The sequence below is a fragment of the Suncus etruscus genome, chromosome 15 (assembly GCF_024139225.1).
Source record: "Suncus etruscus isolate mSunEtr1 chromosome 15, mSunEtr1.pri.cur, whole genome shotgun sequence".
Lineage (NCBI taxonomy): Eukaryota > Metazoa > Chordata > Mammalia > Eulipotyphla > Soricidae > Suncus > Suncus etruscus.
The window spans coordinates 44,992,687-45,010,809 of NC_064862.1; the positions used below are offsets into that span (position 1 = coordinate 44,992,687).

An 18,123-nucleotide genomic window follows, 5' to 3' on the forward strand; every position below is an offset into this window, starting at 1 on the left:
ACAAAAAAATAAAGGATAAAAAAATCAAAAAACTTGAAAAGCACCACAGCACTATAGACAACAACCACTCAATAACCACAGTCCTGAAATAAAAACAAAACAAAGCACAAAACAACAACAAATAACAACAATAACAAAACTAAAAAAATTAATTTGTGCTTCTCTTTTTTTTTCCTTGCATAGGCACAGTAAATATTGGGGAGATTAGAAAGGGAATTTCCTGCTTAAAGACATTTCCTTATATGGACTGCAGAGAATCGTTTTGCAGTCTCCAGAAAGTGAGATGAAACCAGAAGACACTCCATGACACCCTGACTTCAAAATGGGAAAAATATGCAAAAACCAAGTGCTTTAATTACAGAAGCCTGACTGCAACAACTAAGATTGAGAACTTTTCCTGGGACCATGAAAAAAGACTTTGGGGTTAGACAACATAATATGCCCAGAGCCTATAGATGGTCTTATGACAAGATATTTCATATATATGGCTAAAAGGCACATGAAAAAATGCTCCACACCACTAATCATCAGGGAGATGCAAATCAAAACAACTATGAGGTACCATCTTACGCCACAGAGATTGGCACACATCACAAAGAATGAGAACAAGCAGTGCTGGCGGGGATGTGGAGAGAAAGGAACTTTTATTCACTGCTGGTGGGAATGCCTTCTAGTCCAACCTTTGTGGAAAGTGATATGGAGATTTCTCCAAAAGTTGGAAGTTTAGCTCCCATACGATCCAGCTATCCCACTCCTACGAATATATCCTAGGAACACAAAAATATAATACAAAAATCCCTTCCTCACACCTATATTCATTGCAGTGCTGTTTACAATAGCCAGACTCTGGAAACAGTCTATGTGCCCCCCTAGATGAATGGCTAAAGAAACTATGGTACATATATAAAATGGAATATTATGCAGCCATCAGAAGAGATGAAGTTAACCCCTGAGCGTTACCGGGTGTGGCCCAAAAACCAAAAAAAAAAAAAAAAAAGAGATGAAGTCATGAAATTTTCCTATACATGGATGTATATGGAATCTATTATGCTGCGTGAAATAAGTCAGAGGGAGAGAGATAAACACAGAATGATCTCACTCATGGGTTTTGAGATAAATGTAAAACATTTGTGTAATGATTCTCAGAGACAAAATAGAGGAGGACTGGAGGGTCCAGCTCCCAGCATGAAGCTAACCTTAGAGATTGTTTGGTGCAGTCACAGAAATAATTACATTGAGGACTATCATAACAAAATGTGACTGAATGAGGGAAGTAGAAAGTCTGTCTAGAGTTCAGGCCAGTGTGGGGTGGGGAGGAGGGACGCTTGGGATATTGGTGATGGGAATGTGTGTGTGTGTATATATTTATATTTATATATATGTATATATACATATATATGTATATATATTTATATATATATGTATTTATATATTTATATATATAAAATCAAAAGAAAAATAAAAGGCCTCCCAAAGCTTACAACAGGCTGTGTTCTTTACACTGACTGTATAAAAAAGGAGGTATAGTAAATGCACCCCATATACACCTCAGCCTAGGCTCTTTGCCTGGTCTATATTATGAATGGGGCTACATAAAAAAAAAAGATATTTCATGGGTAGGGACATCTTGTTTTTAGGCCAGAGGTCTTACTTTCCATTTTCCCTAACTTTTTCTGTGCCTGAGCCAAAAATCTGCCACCCTTTTATCTTTTAGAACTCCAAGGTTTTCATAGAACCTTGGGACACAAATTACTTTGTTTTACCTCATATTTCTGCATTTTTCTGTAAAACTAAGAAGGAAGGAGTAAGGATGGAGGCCAGGGGCCAAGTGGTCTCAGGTGCATTGGTGGAGATAAAAAAGGAGAGGAACTAAATATGCAAGCCAAAGCTAACAACAATAGAAACAAGAGACCCAAATTATAACAATCTAAACTTAAAATGGACCTGTTATACTAGCAGGAAGGCAGGCACATGGTGATGGTACTTTGGTAACATTAATGGAGGTAACATTGATGGCGGTGGTATAGCCCTGATATATATTTGTATATCTAAAATACAACAATATGAAGGACTTTGTAAATTACAGCGATTTCAATAAAATAAAATTTAAATAAAAATAAAAAGTATTTATTAAGTAGGAGAAAATAATAAAAATATAAGCAAGGAGAATGAAAGTTAATGACCAATCTATTTATCTTCTAGATATTTTGGTATGTGGCAACATATTTGAAATATGCCATTACATCAAAATACCATAATTCATCAGTTCTGAGTAGTGGTCACCTTTTAAAAATGTTTTTTATCTTTTTTAAAAATAATATCTTTAAGAAAAAGAAGAAAAAAAAGGAAAATAATATCTTTATTTAAACACCTTGATTACAGACTGTAGTTGGTTTCAGTCATATAAAGAACACTCCCTTCACCAGTGCAACATTCCCATTACCAATGTCCCAGTCTCCCTTCTTCCCCCTACACTACTTGTATTAGAGACAGGCATTCTACTTCTCTCATTAATACTGTCACCAGAGTTGTCAGTGTAGTTATTTCTCTAACTGCACTCACAGCTCTTTGTGGTGATCTTCATATCATGAGCCTTCCAGCCCTCATCTTTATTGTCTCTGGGTATTATTGTAATAATTTATTTTATTTTCTTAAAATGCATAGATGAAGGAGACTATTCTGTCTACCTCTCTCCCTCTGACTTATTTCACTGAGTATAATATTGTCGATGTACATGTGTAGGAAAATTCCATGACTTCATCTTTCCTGACAGCTGCATAATATTCCATTGAGTATATGTACCACAGTTTCTTTAGCCATTCATCTGTTGAAGGGCATCTTGGTTGCTTCCAGAGTCTGTCTGGCTATTGTAAATAGCACTGCAATGAATGTAGGCATTAGGAAGGGATTTTTGATTTGTATTTTTGTGTTTCTAGGGCAGTGATGGCTAACCTTTTTGAGCCCAAGTGCCCAAACTGCAGCACAATGCCCGGACAATTTAGCCCTGTTGCCAGGTAAGCTGCAAAGCAGACACCAGCACACTCGCCTCCTGCTGCGCCACATATTTTAATTGAGGACCTTCCCGCATGCCAGCTGCAAGGCCTTCGCGTGCCACTGCTGGCACACATGCCATAGGTTCGCCATCGAGGTTCTAGGGCAGAGGTCTCAAACTCATGCGGCCGCTGTCCGTACATTTTGTGGCCCATGGCCGGCTTTCAAATATCGCATTATTCGCGATTATTCGCTTACCGAATAATCACAATAAAAATCGCATTAGTAAAAAAAAAAAAAAAAACTGCATTAAACATTCGCATGCCCCGAGCAGTTCCGTTGGGGGTATGCAAATGTTTAATGCGATTTTTTGCGATTTTTTTCCTACTAATGCAATTGTTAATTGCGAATATTCGGTAAGCAAAATCCCTTATGCGGCCCTGCCTCACCCCGACTTTGCCTCCTGCGCCCCCAGGTAAATTGAGTTTGAGACCCCTGTTCTAGGGTATATCCCTAGGAGTGGTTTAGCTGGTTCATATGGGAGCCCAATTTTCAGTGTTTTGAGGAATCTTCATACTGTTTTCTATAAATGCTGGATTAATTGACATTCCCACCAGCAGTGAATGAGAGTTCCTTTCTCTTCACACCCCCACCAGCACTAATTGTTCTTGTTCTTTGTGATGTTTGCCAGTATCTGTGGCGTGAGATAGTGCCTCATAGTTGGTTTGATATGCATCTCCCTAATGATTAGTGATGTGGAACTTTTTTTTATATGCCTTTTGACCATTTGTATTTCTTCTTTGACAAAGTGTTTTTTCTCCCCATTTTTTGGATGGGGTTAGATGTTTTTCTTGTTTAGTCCTGTCAGTTCCTTCTTTTTTTATTTTTTTTTTTTTTTGGTTTTTGAGGCCACACCCATTTGATGCTCAGGGGTTACTCCTGGCTAACTGCTCAGAAATTGCCCCTGGCTTGGGGGGACCATATGGAACACTGGGGAATCGAACTGCGGTCCTTCCTTGGTTAGCACTTGCAAGGCAAACACCTCACCTCTAGCGCCACCTCACTGGCCCCAAGTTTCTTGTATACTTTGATATTATCCCCTTATCTGATGGGTATTTGATGAATAGTTTCTCCCATTCTGTGGGTGGGTTTTGTATCCTAGGCACGATTTCCTTTGAGGTGCAGAAGATTCTCAGCTTAAAATAGTCCCATCTGTTTGTCTTTTCTTCCAAATCTTTGGAGAGTGCTGTTTCCTCCTTGAAGATGCCTTTAGTCTCAATGTCATGTAGTGTTTTACTATGTGCTTTTCTATATACCTTATGGATTTGGGTCTGATCTCAAGGTCTTTAATCCATTTAAATATGATCTTTGTGCATAGTGTTAGATGGAGATCTGAATTCACTTTTTTGCAAGTGGCTGACCAGTTGTGCCAACACCACTTGTTAAAGAGGCTTTTCTTGCTTCATTTTGCATTTCTTTCTTCTTTATCAAAACTTGATTGTATATCTGGAGCACATTCTCTGAAAACTCAAGTCTATTCCATTGATCTGAGGGTCTGTCTTTATTCCAGTACCATGCTATTTTAATTACTATAGCTTTGTAATACAATTTAAAATTGGGGAAAATGATGCCTTCCATATTCCTTTTTCCAAGGAATGCTCTAGCTATTCAGGAGTGTCTGATCCAATTCTTTGAAGAATGTCATAGGTATCTTTAGAGAGATTGCATTAAGTCTATACAATACTTTGGGGTGTATTGCCATTCTAATTATGTTAATCCTGTTAATCCATAATCAGGGTATGTGTCCCCATTTTTGTGTGTCCTCTTTTATTTCTTGAAGCAGGGTTTTGTAGTTTTCTTTATATAGGTCCTTCAACTCTTTAGTTAAGTGGATTCCAAGATATTTCAGTTTATGTGACACTAATGTGAATATGATTTTTTTTTGTTTTGTTTTTGGGTCACACCCAGCAGCGCTCAGAGGTTACTCCTGGCTCTACGATCAGAAATTGCTCCCAGAAGACTCGGGGGACCATATGGGTTGCCAGGATTTGAACCACATTCCTTTTGCATGCAAGGCAAACATCCTACCTCCATGCTATCTCTCCAGCCCCTGGGATTGTTTTCTTAAATTTCCATTTCTTTTCTATTATTATTGGTGTACCAGAAGGCCATTGGTTTTTGCATGTTAATTTTGTAGCCTGCCACTTTTACTATATGAATCTATTGTTTCTAGAAGCTTTTTGGTAGAATCTTTAGGGCTTTCTAAATATATTACATGTGAGAGCTTGATTTCTTCCTTTGCTATCTGGATGCCCTTGATATAATTTTCTTTTTCTTTTTTTTCTTTCTTTTGGTTTTGGGGCCACACCCATTGATGCTCAGGGGTTACTCCTGGCTATGCACTCAGAAATCACTCCTGGCTTGGGGGGACCATATGGGATTCTGGGGGATCCAACCACAGTCCATCCTACGCTAGTGCTTGTAAGGCAGATGCCTTACCTTTAGCACCACCACTCTGACCTCCTGATATCATTTTCTTGCCTAATCACTATGGCAAGAATTTCCAGCACTATGTTGAATAGAAGTAGTAAAAGAGGGCAGCCTTGTCTTGTACCACATTTTAGAGAAAAGACTTTTTATATCCATTGAGAATATTTGCCATTGGTTTCTGGTGGATGGCTTTGACTATATTGAGAAAAGTTCCTTCCATTCCCATCTTGATGAGAGTTTTCTTTTTTCAGGTATGGTATTGGACCTTATTAAATGCTTTCTATACATCTATTGATATGATCATATGGTTTTTATTTTTCTTTTTGTTGATATGGTGTATTATGTTGTTTGATTTTCATATGTTAAACTGTTTTTGCATTCCTGGAATGAAACCTTCTTGGTCATGGTGTGACCATGACCATGACCTTCTTGATGAAGTATTGGATTCTATAATTTTGAGGATCTTTGCATCTGTGTTCATAAGGGATATTGGACTGTAGTTTTCTTTTATTGCAACATCTCTGTCTGGTTTTGGTATCAAGGTGGTGTTAGCTTCATAAAAACAATTTGGGAGTATTCCTGATTTTTCTATTTTATGAAAGAGGCTGAAAAAGGTTTTTTTTGTTTGTTTTTGGGCCACACCCGGCAATGCTCAGGGGTTACTCCTGGCTGTCTGTCAAAAATAGCTCCTGGCAGGCACGGGGGACCATATGCAAGGGATTCGAACCAACCACCTTAGGTCCTGGATTGGCTGCTTGCAAGGCAAACACCGCTATGCTATCTCTTCGGGCCCCTCTTGAAAGGTTTAAAAGAATTCATTAGTGCATCCATCTGGGCCTTGGTTTTTGTTTTTGGGAACACTTTTAATTGCCATTTTAATTACCTCAGTAGTGATGGGTCTATTTCAATATTCTAAATCATCCTGCTTTAACCATAGAAGATTATAAGTGTCCAAGAATCGATCCATTTCTTCCAAGTTCTCGTGTTTCCTGGCATAGAATTTCTCAAAGTAGCCTCTGATTACCCTTTGGATCTCTGCAGTATCTGTATTGATCTCCCCTTTTCATTTCTAATCCAGTTTATTAAGTTTCTCTCTGTTTCATTGAGAGTTTTGTTAGTGGTCTATCAATCTTGTTTATTTTTTTTAAAAGAACCAACTTTTTCTTTTGTTGATCTTTTGGATTGTATTATTAATTTCCACTTCATTGATTTCTTCTCTAAGCTTTGTTATTTCATTCTGCCTACCTATTTGGTTCCTTTTGTTGATCATTTTCTAATTTTATAAGCTGTATCATTAAACAATTTATATAGGCCCTTCTCCTTTCTAATGTGTGCTTGCAAAGCAATAAATGTTCCTCTTAGCACTGCTTTTGCTCTATCTTATAAATTATGTTAATTTGTGTCATTTGTTTCCAGGAATGTTTTGATATCCTCTTTGATTTCACCTCTGACCCTCTGGTTGTTAAGTAGTGAGCTGTTTAATTTCTAGGTGATAAAATTTTGTGACCCTTTGTACTTCACTTCTAATTTTAGTGTCTTTTTATCTGAGAAGTTAGTCTCTAAAATTTCTATCCTCTTGATTTTATGGAGGTATGTTTCATGGGATAGCATGTGGTCTATCCTAGATAATGACCCATGTGCATTGGAGAAGAATTTGTATTCAGTTTTCTGGGAATGAAGTGCCATATATATCTATTAGTCCACTTTTTCTCTTTTCAGAGATCGTATATTCTTCTTGGGTTTCAGCCTGGTTGACCTATCAAGGTGTGACAGGACAGTGTTGAGATCTCCCACTATTATTGTGTTGCTATTGACATTTTTTAGATTTTTCAACAATTGTATTAAATATTTTGGTGGTCCCTCATTGGTTGCATATATATATATATATATATATATATATATATATATATATATATATATATATATATATATATATATATATATATATATATGAGTGTGATTTATTCCTGTTGTACATATCCTTTGATTAGTATAAGATGTCCATCTTTGTCCCTTATAAGTTTTCTAAGTTTAAAGTTTGTGTCATCTGGGGCCGGGCGGTGGCGCTAAAGGTAAGGTGCCTGCCTTGCCTGCGCTAGCCTTGGACGGACCACGGTTCGATCCCCCGGTGTCCCATATGGTCCCCCAAGCCAGGAGCAACTTCTGAGCACATAGCCAGGAGTAACCCCTGAGCGTTACTGGGTGTGGCCCAAAAACAAAAAAAAAAAAAACAAAACAAAGTTTGTGTCATCTGATATTAATATGGCCACTCCAGCTTTTTTTTTTTTTTTTTTTTTTTTTGGTTTTTGGGCCATGCCCGGCTGTGGTCAGGGGTTGCTCCTAGCTATCTGCTCAGAAATAGCTCCTGGCAGGCACGGGGGACCATATGGGACACCAGGATTCGAACCAACCACTTTATGTCCTGCATCGGCTGCTTGCAGGGCAAACACCACTGTGCTATATCTCCGGCCCCACTCCAGTTGATCTCTAGCTATAAAATAAACACATAAAAATCTGTTATATTCTTATACTTAAATAGTGAACTAGAAGAGCAAGATCAAAGAGTCTATGTTATTCAAAATAGTGTTCAAAATCATCAATTACCTAGAGATCAACTTAATAAAAGGTGTGATACTATAAAGCCAAGTTGTTTGTAAAAGATATACAAGATCTCAGGAAATGGAAAAATATCTTATGTTCATATATAATAAGTATCAATATTTATCAAAATGACCATCGTACCTAAATAATTATATCTTTTTCCCATATAAATCCCATTGACAAGAATGCAGAATCATTAATAATAAAGTTTTCATGGAATCATAAAACACCACAAAAAATAGAAGATACACTGAGAAATAAGAAAACAAGAGGTAGCTTATTACCTAATTTGACCCTATACTAAAAGTTATAGTAGTCAAAACAGCATGGTACTGAAATAAGGTTATATTGTTTGACCAATGAGTACCCAAAGGTCAACTAATTCTTGAGAATGAGGTAGGTACATGAATTTAGTAAAGAAAGCTTTTTAACAAATAGTGTTGGTAAAACTATATAATCACGTGTAAAATCATGAAACTGGACCCATATCTCATACCTTACACAAAAGTCAATTCAAAGTGGATAAGAAACTCTGCAATCAGACCACTATTCATAAAATACACTGAATAAATTAAACACAGAAAACTCCAAGATTTGGTCACAATTTTTTTGATATTTTCAATGATATTATATTACTAGCAAAGGCAACATCAACAAAAATAAACTACATCAAATTAAGGAGTTCCTGCAGAGTAAAATAAATAAAGACTATAACTGAAAGACAGTCAACTGCATTTTAAAAACTATTTACACTCTATACATCATATTTAATATCCAAGAAAGCACTCACAAAAATCAGCAACAACCCCAAATTCCTATCAAAAATGGGTAAAGGAAATGAATAAAACCTTTTCTCTATAAAGAAGACAGAGGATGTTCAATAGACACAAGAAAAAGTGTTCATCATCTCTTATCAGGGCAATCTAAGCAAGATAGCAATCAGGTATATCACTGGTATAGCACATATTTAAAAAAACAATAGATGGAAACTATCTATGTTGGTGAGAATGTAGTGGAAAGGAAACAGTCATCCACTGTTGTGGAAAGATGTTTGGTTCAACTCTAGAAAACAATATGAAAATTTCTCAGAAAAGAACAGAACCATAGTGGTAATACTGTGGTTGTATGGTGCTTGCCTGGAATAATGCTGACCTGGGTTCGATCTTTGGCTTCTGATATGGTCTCCTGAGCCTCACCAGGAGTGATCTGTGAACCAGAATCAGAGTTATGCCTAAACCATGGGGGGTAGGATGTGCCCTTCCCAAAATAAAAAGAATAGAACTACTATGGGACCCAGAAATCCCACTCCTTGATGTCTACTATGAAAACATAAAATATTAATTCAAAAAAGACAAATCTGCACCTTTCTTCACTGCAGCACTATGCATGATAGCTAGGATATAAATTCAACCTAGGTGTCCAACAACAGGTGTTTGAATAATGAAGATATGGTATATAGACACAGAGGAATAGTGGGTAGCAGCAAGTAATTATGAAATCATGCGATCTGATGCAACTTGGATAGAATTGGACTATATGTTAAGTGAATTAAGTAGGACACATACACAATGATTTCACATAACTTTGGAAAATATATCAAAAGGATAAGGGAATGCAAGGTATCATAGGGGGATGCATAAATTATCTTGGGACCTAATTATAGAAATGAGAAAAGGGCCCCCCCCAAAACTGAAGCAGTTAGACAAACTGGCAGTGGAGTTCTCTTTGTGGTTCAGAAAACACATTTTCAGATGAGTGTGGCTTCCTCTGATTTGGACACATTTTCACACCCAGGAGATTGTGGCCACTCTGCTTTTCTCAGTGTCTGTGCATTTCTACCAGTCAATGAGACATACTACACCACACAAAAAACACCACCACACTGTCACAGTGGAAAAGAATGCAGAACCCTACAAAAGTTAGCAAATAAAAATGGTAGTTTGAAGACTACCAACTAGTATCAAACATTAGTATAGACTGAGAATGACTTTAGAGGAAAAACGTTGAGGGTGTCAAAGAATGCAAAGAAACAATGAAACAGACAACCAACAGGACTCAAAAGGATACAAGAGAAGAAATAAGAAAACTTAAAATAGAAATGACAGAATCAAAAAACTAGGTAGGCAAAATGAAAAACTGAAAAGGCCTCACTATAAAAGTAACAGTTCCTGCGGCCGGCGAGGTGGCGTTAGAGGTAAGGTGTCTGCCTTGCAAACACTAGCCAAGGAAGGACCACGGTTACGATCCCCCGGCATCCCATATGATCCCCCTCCCCCAAGCCAGGGGCAATTTCTGAGTGCTTAGCCAGGAGTAACCCCTGAGCATCAAATGGGTGTGCCCCCCCCCAAAAAAATAAGTAACAGTTCCTGGAGACAGAATCAGTGAGCTCAAAAATGAGCTGCATAAAATGCCCAGATAACAGCACATGATGGGAGACATTCTTTTTTTTTTTTTTTTTTTTTTTTGTTTTTTTTTTTTTTGTTTTTGTTTTTTTTGGGCCACACCCGGTAACGCTCAGGGGTTACTCCTGGCTATGTGCTCAGAAGTTGCTCCTGGCTTGGGGGACCATATGGGACACCGGGGGATCGAACCGCGGTCCGTCCAAGGCTAGCGCAGGCAAGGCAGGCACCTTACCTTTAGCGCCACCGCCCGGCCCCGGGAGACATTCTTAAAATAAATAGAAGTTAGTAAAAATCCTAAAATTAAATAAACAGAGGACACAAGAACTTTGAGATAAATTCAACAAAAACAACATAATAATAATTAGGACCCCAGAGACCCAGGAAGAAAACTCCCATGAAAAAACAACAGACATTACTGATGAGAAGTTGTCAGAGCTCAAGAGCGCTTGTACTCACATCTTAAACACTGAAGAGTAGCAGACAAAATAAACCAAAATACATATATTCCAATGCACATTCTACCCAAAATGATGATCATTATAGATATAGAATACTGAAAGGAGAAAAATAAAAAAAGGAACTGATATACAAAGAAGAATCTTTAAGATTTACAGTAGGGGCCGGAGAGATAGCATGGAGGTAAGGCGTTTGCCTTGCTTGCAGAAGGATAGTGGTTCGAATCCTGGCATCCTATATGGTCCCCGAGCCTGCCAGGAGTTATTTCTGAGCGTAGAGCCAATAGTAACCCCTGAGTGCTGCCGGGTGTGACCCAAAAACCAAAAAAAAAAAAAAAAAAAAAATTACAGTAGATTTCTCGCAAGCAATCCTCCAGGCAGTTGTGGGATGTAGTGAAAAACAAAACTCAGTAAGATAAATGCCTCACCAAAATACTTCATCCATTCAATTTTAAAAGAAATGAACACAGCTTCATGGATAAACAACAGTTCAGGAGCTTTACAGACTCAAAAACCAACCATAAAAGAATTACTGGAGGGTTAATTTAAGGCAAGACACACCAAACATAATTCTACAAAAAGATGGCACAAAATTTCTTGACAATAATCTTTCAGGACCAAAGCAATAGCACAGCATGTAGACTATTTATTTGCCTTGCACACATGTGGCCAACCAGGGTTCAGTCTTTGGCAATCAATATGGTCACCTGAACCCCACTAAGTAGTGACTACTGAGTTCAAAACCTGAGTGCTGTTGGGTGTGACCCACACACACAAAAAGAAAATAAAAATACTAGGATGACTATATTAATATATTTTAAGAGGAAGCCTCAGTCTCCCCTTGCAATTCCAAATGTACCCATTGAACCAATGCATTTAATACCCAAATATTAATTGAATACATATGTCATCCCTAAGGGCCTGGTGCATAATCTTCCCAGATCATGGAATTTTGCCCCACAAAGTAGGATAAGATAATGGGTAATGCCTAAGGCAAATGGCTAAACTAAAAAACTCAGACTAGATCCTTACATTCTTTGTAAAGGAAGAAAAAGCCTTTTAAAGCCTTTACATGTCTGATTATTTCTCTGGTCTTCCAGGTGCTTCCTCCTTGGTTGTGGGATGGGTCGGGGGACTCGGTATTGTGAAGACCTTGAGTCCTCTCCGCGGCTGCCCTCTGGTCGTCTCCAGGCCTAGAAGTAGCCGTGAACCTCTAGCCGTCCCACCGCCTCTTTGGCCAATGGCGGCAGCCTCTTGCAACTCAGACCCGCCGGCCCTAACGGTCTGGGGAGTCACGTTCAATCCTGCCCCAGTCCGAGGTGAAATGCCTCCAAGGTCCATCAAGGCCCTCCAAAGCCAGGCATCGTGGACGCCAGCCCCCTCTCTCTCTCTGAGCCAAGAACGGGACCTGGGCTGATTTTCCTGTCACATCCTGTCTGAAACGCAGAACGCATCGCATCTTGTCCTGACAACGGCAGACCAAGGCTGAAGAGTCCAGTGGTGAGATGAACCGAACTGATGCAGATAGAAAGGTTACTGGGCCATCGGGCGGTTGATCTTTGTCCTACAAATAAATGCACCCTGGAGAGAGAAAAATGGTTTCTCTACCTAAATGTACACCATTATTTGGGGAGATTTCTTGGCCGCAACGTGAAGGTCTGTGTTCATAACATGATAAAGCTGCTTTCAACTTAACCCCCAACCTTTTAAAAGTAAATGTGTGCTACAACTAGATCTAGGTATAAAGAGGTTGCCGACGTATGAGATAATGTGGAAGCGATACATGTTGTAAATTTTGCCTGTTTGCTTACAGACATAAAAATGTCTTCTGGAAAATGACTTTGAAAGGGGATTGTTACCACTGAAAAGAAAGCCAAAATTCCCTCCCTTTGCCCCCCTTAAATCCTAGAGACACTTTGTTCCAATCCCTTCCTTTGCCCCCCCCTTCTGTTTCTGTTTGACGGTTAATGGAAGCCAATCGATGCTCTGATGGTTAATAACTCCTTCTGTTGACGGTTAATAACTAACTCCTTTTGCGGATGGTTAACAAAGCTTATAAAGGGCCCTCATATCTTGGTCTGGGACTCTTTGCCTCAGTTTGTGTTGAGCCCCAGCATGCTGGATAATAAACCCTTTGCGTTTGCATGAAAGAGAGTGGGTTGGAGTCTTTCTTGAGGACATCATTAGCCAGCCGGTCTCAACATCACCACTGGGAGTGAGACTCAAGAGCACTCCCGGCCACCACGGTTTCCCACTGTCTAGAGGACATGGAGCAGAAGACCTGGAGAGAACAAGGATCTTTTACCCTCCCTCAACTTCCTGCCTATCTCACCTGGAAAGGGAAACCCTCCCACAGCTGGAGGGGTCTGTAGTTGGTAATTAAGAGTGCCCTAATGGGGGGCCAGAGAGATAGCATGGAGGTAAAGCGTTTGCCTGTCATGCAGAAGGTCGGTGGTTAGAATCCCAACATCCCATATGGTCCCCTGAGCCTGCCAGTCCATAGGGGCTGCAGGTGCCGGACCAGGCCAAGAAAGGCCTCACCATCCATCCATGCACTTTAGGACTTTATCATTCATAATTAATGCAACAAGGGTCCATGCAGGATTGGTCAAATTTAGAGGACATTTTTTATGTTATAACCACTATTTTAAGCCTACATTTTATTCCTCACTGTTTTGTACAAAGCGCCTCTGAGCCATGTACACTGTGTACTGGGACGGGCTGGAGTTGGAGAGGGGAGGATGCTGAATGTTCATATTTTCAAGATAGATTGTATTAAATGTGTGCAGTTAATTCAAGATTGCTGTGTATATAGTGGACAATTTAAGTCTTTATTTGAAACATCTAGTCCATCTAGAAATAACTGATATATGTCATAATACCACTCATGATAATTTACCCTAGCGATCAAAAATACTTTGTACAAAACCCTCCTGCACTCCTCTGTTCTTTGCAGTACTTTTCACAGAATCCAAAACAACCAAAGTGCCTAGGAACAGAGAGTAGATAAAGAAACCATGATACATCTACACAATGGAATATTACACTACAGAAAAGTGAAGTAATAAAATTTCCTTACATATGTTATTGGATGTATATGGAGAGTATTGTACTAAGTGAAATGATTCAGATGTAGGATAGACTCCATGATAGCACTCATTTGTGGGATATAAAATAATATAGTATGCTGTTGTATAAATATAAATTATAGTGTCCTAGGTTGGGGTGAGGCCTTTCTCTGCATGGTGCTTTTACCACTTCTACCAGCAAGTCTGAAGGCACAGTACAACTGTAGAAATTCACAGGAAGTCAGTTAAAGTTTCAGGAGTCAGCCAGCTTTGCTTTTATTTCACAGCCCATGTGCATTTCCTCACATGGCTTCTAAGATAAGTTTTTTCCAAGCAGTTTCTTCTCTATTCCTCTTCATGATTCCTTGCTCCTTTTTTATCTCTCTCCCCTTCTCCTCCATGTGGGTGTCCCCCTTCTCCAACTTCATGTTTATTCCACCCACACTTTGGAGAGGCTGAGGTTTGGAATAAAACCTGGGGGAAATGAAAGAAGACAAAGGAGCAATCAGGGAGGGCAGCTGAAAGAGGCTGCATGAAAATCTTAGCTAAGAAGCTATGTGGAGAAATGCACATGGTGGTTAGGACTGTGTAATCTGGCTATCTCCTGAAACTTCATTTGACTGTATATAAATCTCTTATCCTGCAACCGTCAGACCCGCTGGCCAAGGGGTTAAAGGCACCTTACACCCCAACACTAGGACTCTTTTATATTTATACAACATCCCCAGGCAACACCTTTATTCCAAATTTCAGACCCCTCCCAGGTGTGGGTGGATCTGACCATCAGGTGATATTAATTTATGGCACTGGGGGAGGGGTGATTTCACAGTATGGTAATAATTCACAAGGCAATAGAGCAGTGGGGGAGGAGGACTAGGCCATGGTAGGAAGTTTGCCATAAATTATAGGGGAATGCATAGGGGAGAGGAGGGACAACCATGGAAATGATAGTTTGAAATGATCATTACGGAGAACTGGGGAAAGGAGGTAAAGTGATATTTATGATACTCCCTCATTAACATGATTACAAAGCATGATTTCTTTTTTTTACTATAATTTTTATTTTAATAATAGTGGCTTACATATTCACAGCAATATTTTAGGTACATATTAACATTGAATCAGGGAATTCCCACCACCAAATTGTCCTCCCTCCACCTCCTCTCCCGTCCTGTCTCCCATAGCCTCCACCCTCACCCCCAGGGCTGCTAGAATGGGTGGTCCCCTCTGTGTCTAGCTTACTACCTAGTGATCTTTCAACTGTTTGGTCATTGTAACTCCATTATATTCCCCTCTAACTGGGAGGTGGGACTAGATAGTTAAAGTTATGTGGTTTTGTTTGAAGAAGAGAAAAGTAATAAAATGGGGTAAAAACCAAATATGCCAAAAATGGGTGGAGTCCTTCTAGAGGTTCTCATCCTCGGTTTGAGAGACAAAGGGGAAAAAAAAGGTGGAATACCACATCAGTATAAAAAGAAGTATCGAATAAAATATCCAGTGAGCACTGCACCAATAAAGATAGGCACCACATACTTGCCATGGTCTTGCGATAAAAAACATGACAGAGCACAAAACGGGAGAAAAGAAGAAAGAAATAATAAATAAATAAAATGGAGACAACCAGTTCAATATCCACACCAAATCAAAGAAATCGACAAACTCTAGATAGATTTAAAAAAATTATTTTGTGCTTTTTTGTCTCTTTTTTTTCCCCTCCTGCATAGGCACAGTAAACACTGGGATCATTTGAAAAAGAATTCCCTTGGCCTAAGAGACATAGGGTTTCTCCACCCTTGGAGTATATTGTCATGGAATTAACTATAGACTCCTTTCTAGTTCATTTACTCTCCTATTGGTGCTTTTGTGGTGTATGGGAGACTTCTGCTCCATCCTAGGTGGTAAAATCAGGTCTCTGTACCTAGAGATCTCAGTCTCTGCACAGGTCAAGGATGGAACTTATGGTGAAGTCTTTCTTTGTGGTTCTAGAAGTTCTGTTCTCTTAGTGTCATTTTAATCAGTCTTCTGTGGTTGGTGTTCTTGATCCTTGCGCTGATCCTAGGATGGAGCCTGGAATAGTGTCTTTCATTATGTTACCTGAAGATCCATTCAGTTGCTACTGTCTCAGTCATACCTCTGGAATTAGAGATCATGGTTGTTGTGCAGGTCATAGATCAAACCCTAGACTAGGGTTTTTTTCTTGGTCCCAGGACACATACTGCCCAGTCATGGTTCTATCAGCTAGTCATCTGTAGATCGCAATCTTGGCTTTTGCACAGACCAAAGGGTGACAAATCTTCTGATTTTGTCTTATCGTTAGCTGGTGAGGTAGGGTAACCTGCTCTTAGGTCAAGTTGTTCCCAATTTCCTCGTTGTCAGGATATTCTATTAGAGCTGGGCCATGTTGGTGTTTGAGCAGTAATAAGGATGTCCCAGATGGGATTTGGTTCCTGTAGCTGTTGTGAAGAACTGTGTCATTTCTAGGCCTGTGATCCAGGTCAACGTAAAAGACTAATATTTTATTGGTATTTGTTTTTTGGTATTTTGGTATTCTAAAAAGAAAAAAATGTGAGAGAGAGAAAGCTAAGAAAAATGTCTGCCATAAGGGCAGACAGACAAAGAAGCAAGGAATAGGTGGGATAGAAATGGGGACATTGGTAGTGGGAAATGTGAACGGTGAAGGGCAATGTGTGATGGACATTGTATGACTGAACCTTAATTAAGAACAACTTTTTTAGGAGCTGGAGCAATAGCACAATGGTAAAGCATTTGCCTTGCATGCAGCTAACACAGGATGGACCCTGGTTTGAATCAAAAAATAAATAAATAAATAAATAAATAAATAAATAAATAAATAAAAGGACAAAATGCCCTACTACTGCACTATCACTCCGGCCTCAAAAGGACTTTTTAACTATGTATCTCGTGGTGATTGAATTAAAAATTAATTTCATTAAAATGAGAAAGAATTTGAGGGGGGAAGAAGAGGTCACAATGTTGTGTGGAGGTAAATCTATTTATGTATCTAAATCACAGAGCCAAATAACAAACTGTAATGCCAAAATTAGAATAATCTAACTTAAAAATGTGCCTGTAGTGAAAGCAGGCTGGAGAATAGAAGAAATCCTGGAGACATGGTGGAGGGAAGTTCACTTTGCTGGTTGGATTTGTGATGGAACATTTGCATTCCTGGAACTCTATTGTGAACAATTTTGTAGCTCATAATTACTTAATTAAATCCAAGCTAAAATAAAGAGAACCCTGCTGAGTGGGAGAAAGTATTTTGCACACATTACATAATGTAAATGGCTAATGTCCAAGATCTATAAAGCACTCACAAAGTTCAATAATAAAAAAACCCAATAATCCTGTCAACACATCAGAGAAAGAAGACCAAACACTGAATGATCTCATTTTTTTTTTATCTAATTGAGAGAAAACAAAACCCAAAAGAATTGAAATCTCAAGTAGTGGAGTTGCAGAAAAGAAGACCCAATCTAGAGTGACATAGGGGCTACAGTCAGATGGACAATTTGGGGGGTGGTGGTCGTGATAGTTAAAGAAATATGTATAGTGATACCATAAACTTCAACATGATAATAACTACCCAAACTATATTTTTAAAAATATCACCTAAATTAGTTTGTAAATTCTTCTTCATATCTTGACTCCAGGGACTTCCTGCTAACCACTTTTTCTTTCTGTCTACCTTAATGCTCTGCAGTAGGTACTTTAAAATGACATTAGTGGTCTGATGCTATAAAATTCTTTTGTTGCACTATTGTAAAACCAAACCCCCTAACTTCTGAGCTTTCTACTAAGGACTGTAGGACAGACAACAATGTACCTACAAAAATCAAAAGAATTCATGCCAGGGTGAGAAGATACTTCTCATTCCCTATTCTCCCTTACTCTCATATAAGTAATATTTACCTCACCCCAAAACATTCTCTGCTTATGTAGGCAAATGAATCAGTGCTTGAAATCCAGAAATATGACAAAACAATTAGTGGAAAGTGAGTTGCACTATTGACTAGGAAATTCTGGGTCGTGGCTGAAACCCTCAAACTATAGTGCATTTCTACCACTCAGTTTCCAGAGTCCTCATAACAGCATATC

The 18,123-nt window shown here is 38.9% G+C and overlaps 1 non-coding gene across 1 annotated transcript; it reads left to right on the forward strand.

Moving 5' to 3' along the window:
- The first annotated feature begins 1,464 nt into the window (after positions 1 to 1,464).
- Positions 1,465 to 1,596, forward strand: LOC126031928 (small nucleolar RNA SNORA51). The gene has a single exon (XR_007503734.1). It is a non-coding gene; the product is annotated as a small nucleolar RNA SNORA51 (small nucleolar RNA).
- Positions 1,597 to 18,123: the final 16,527 nt, after the last annotated feature.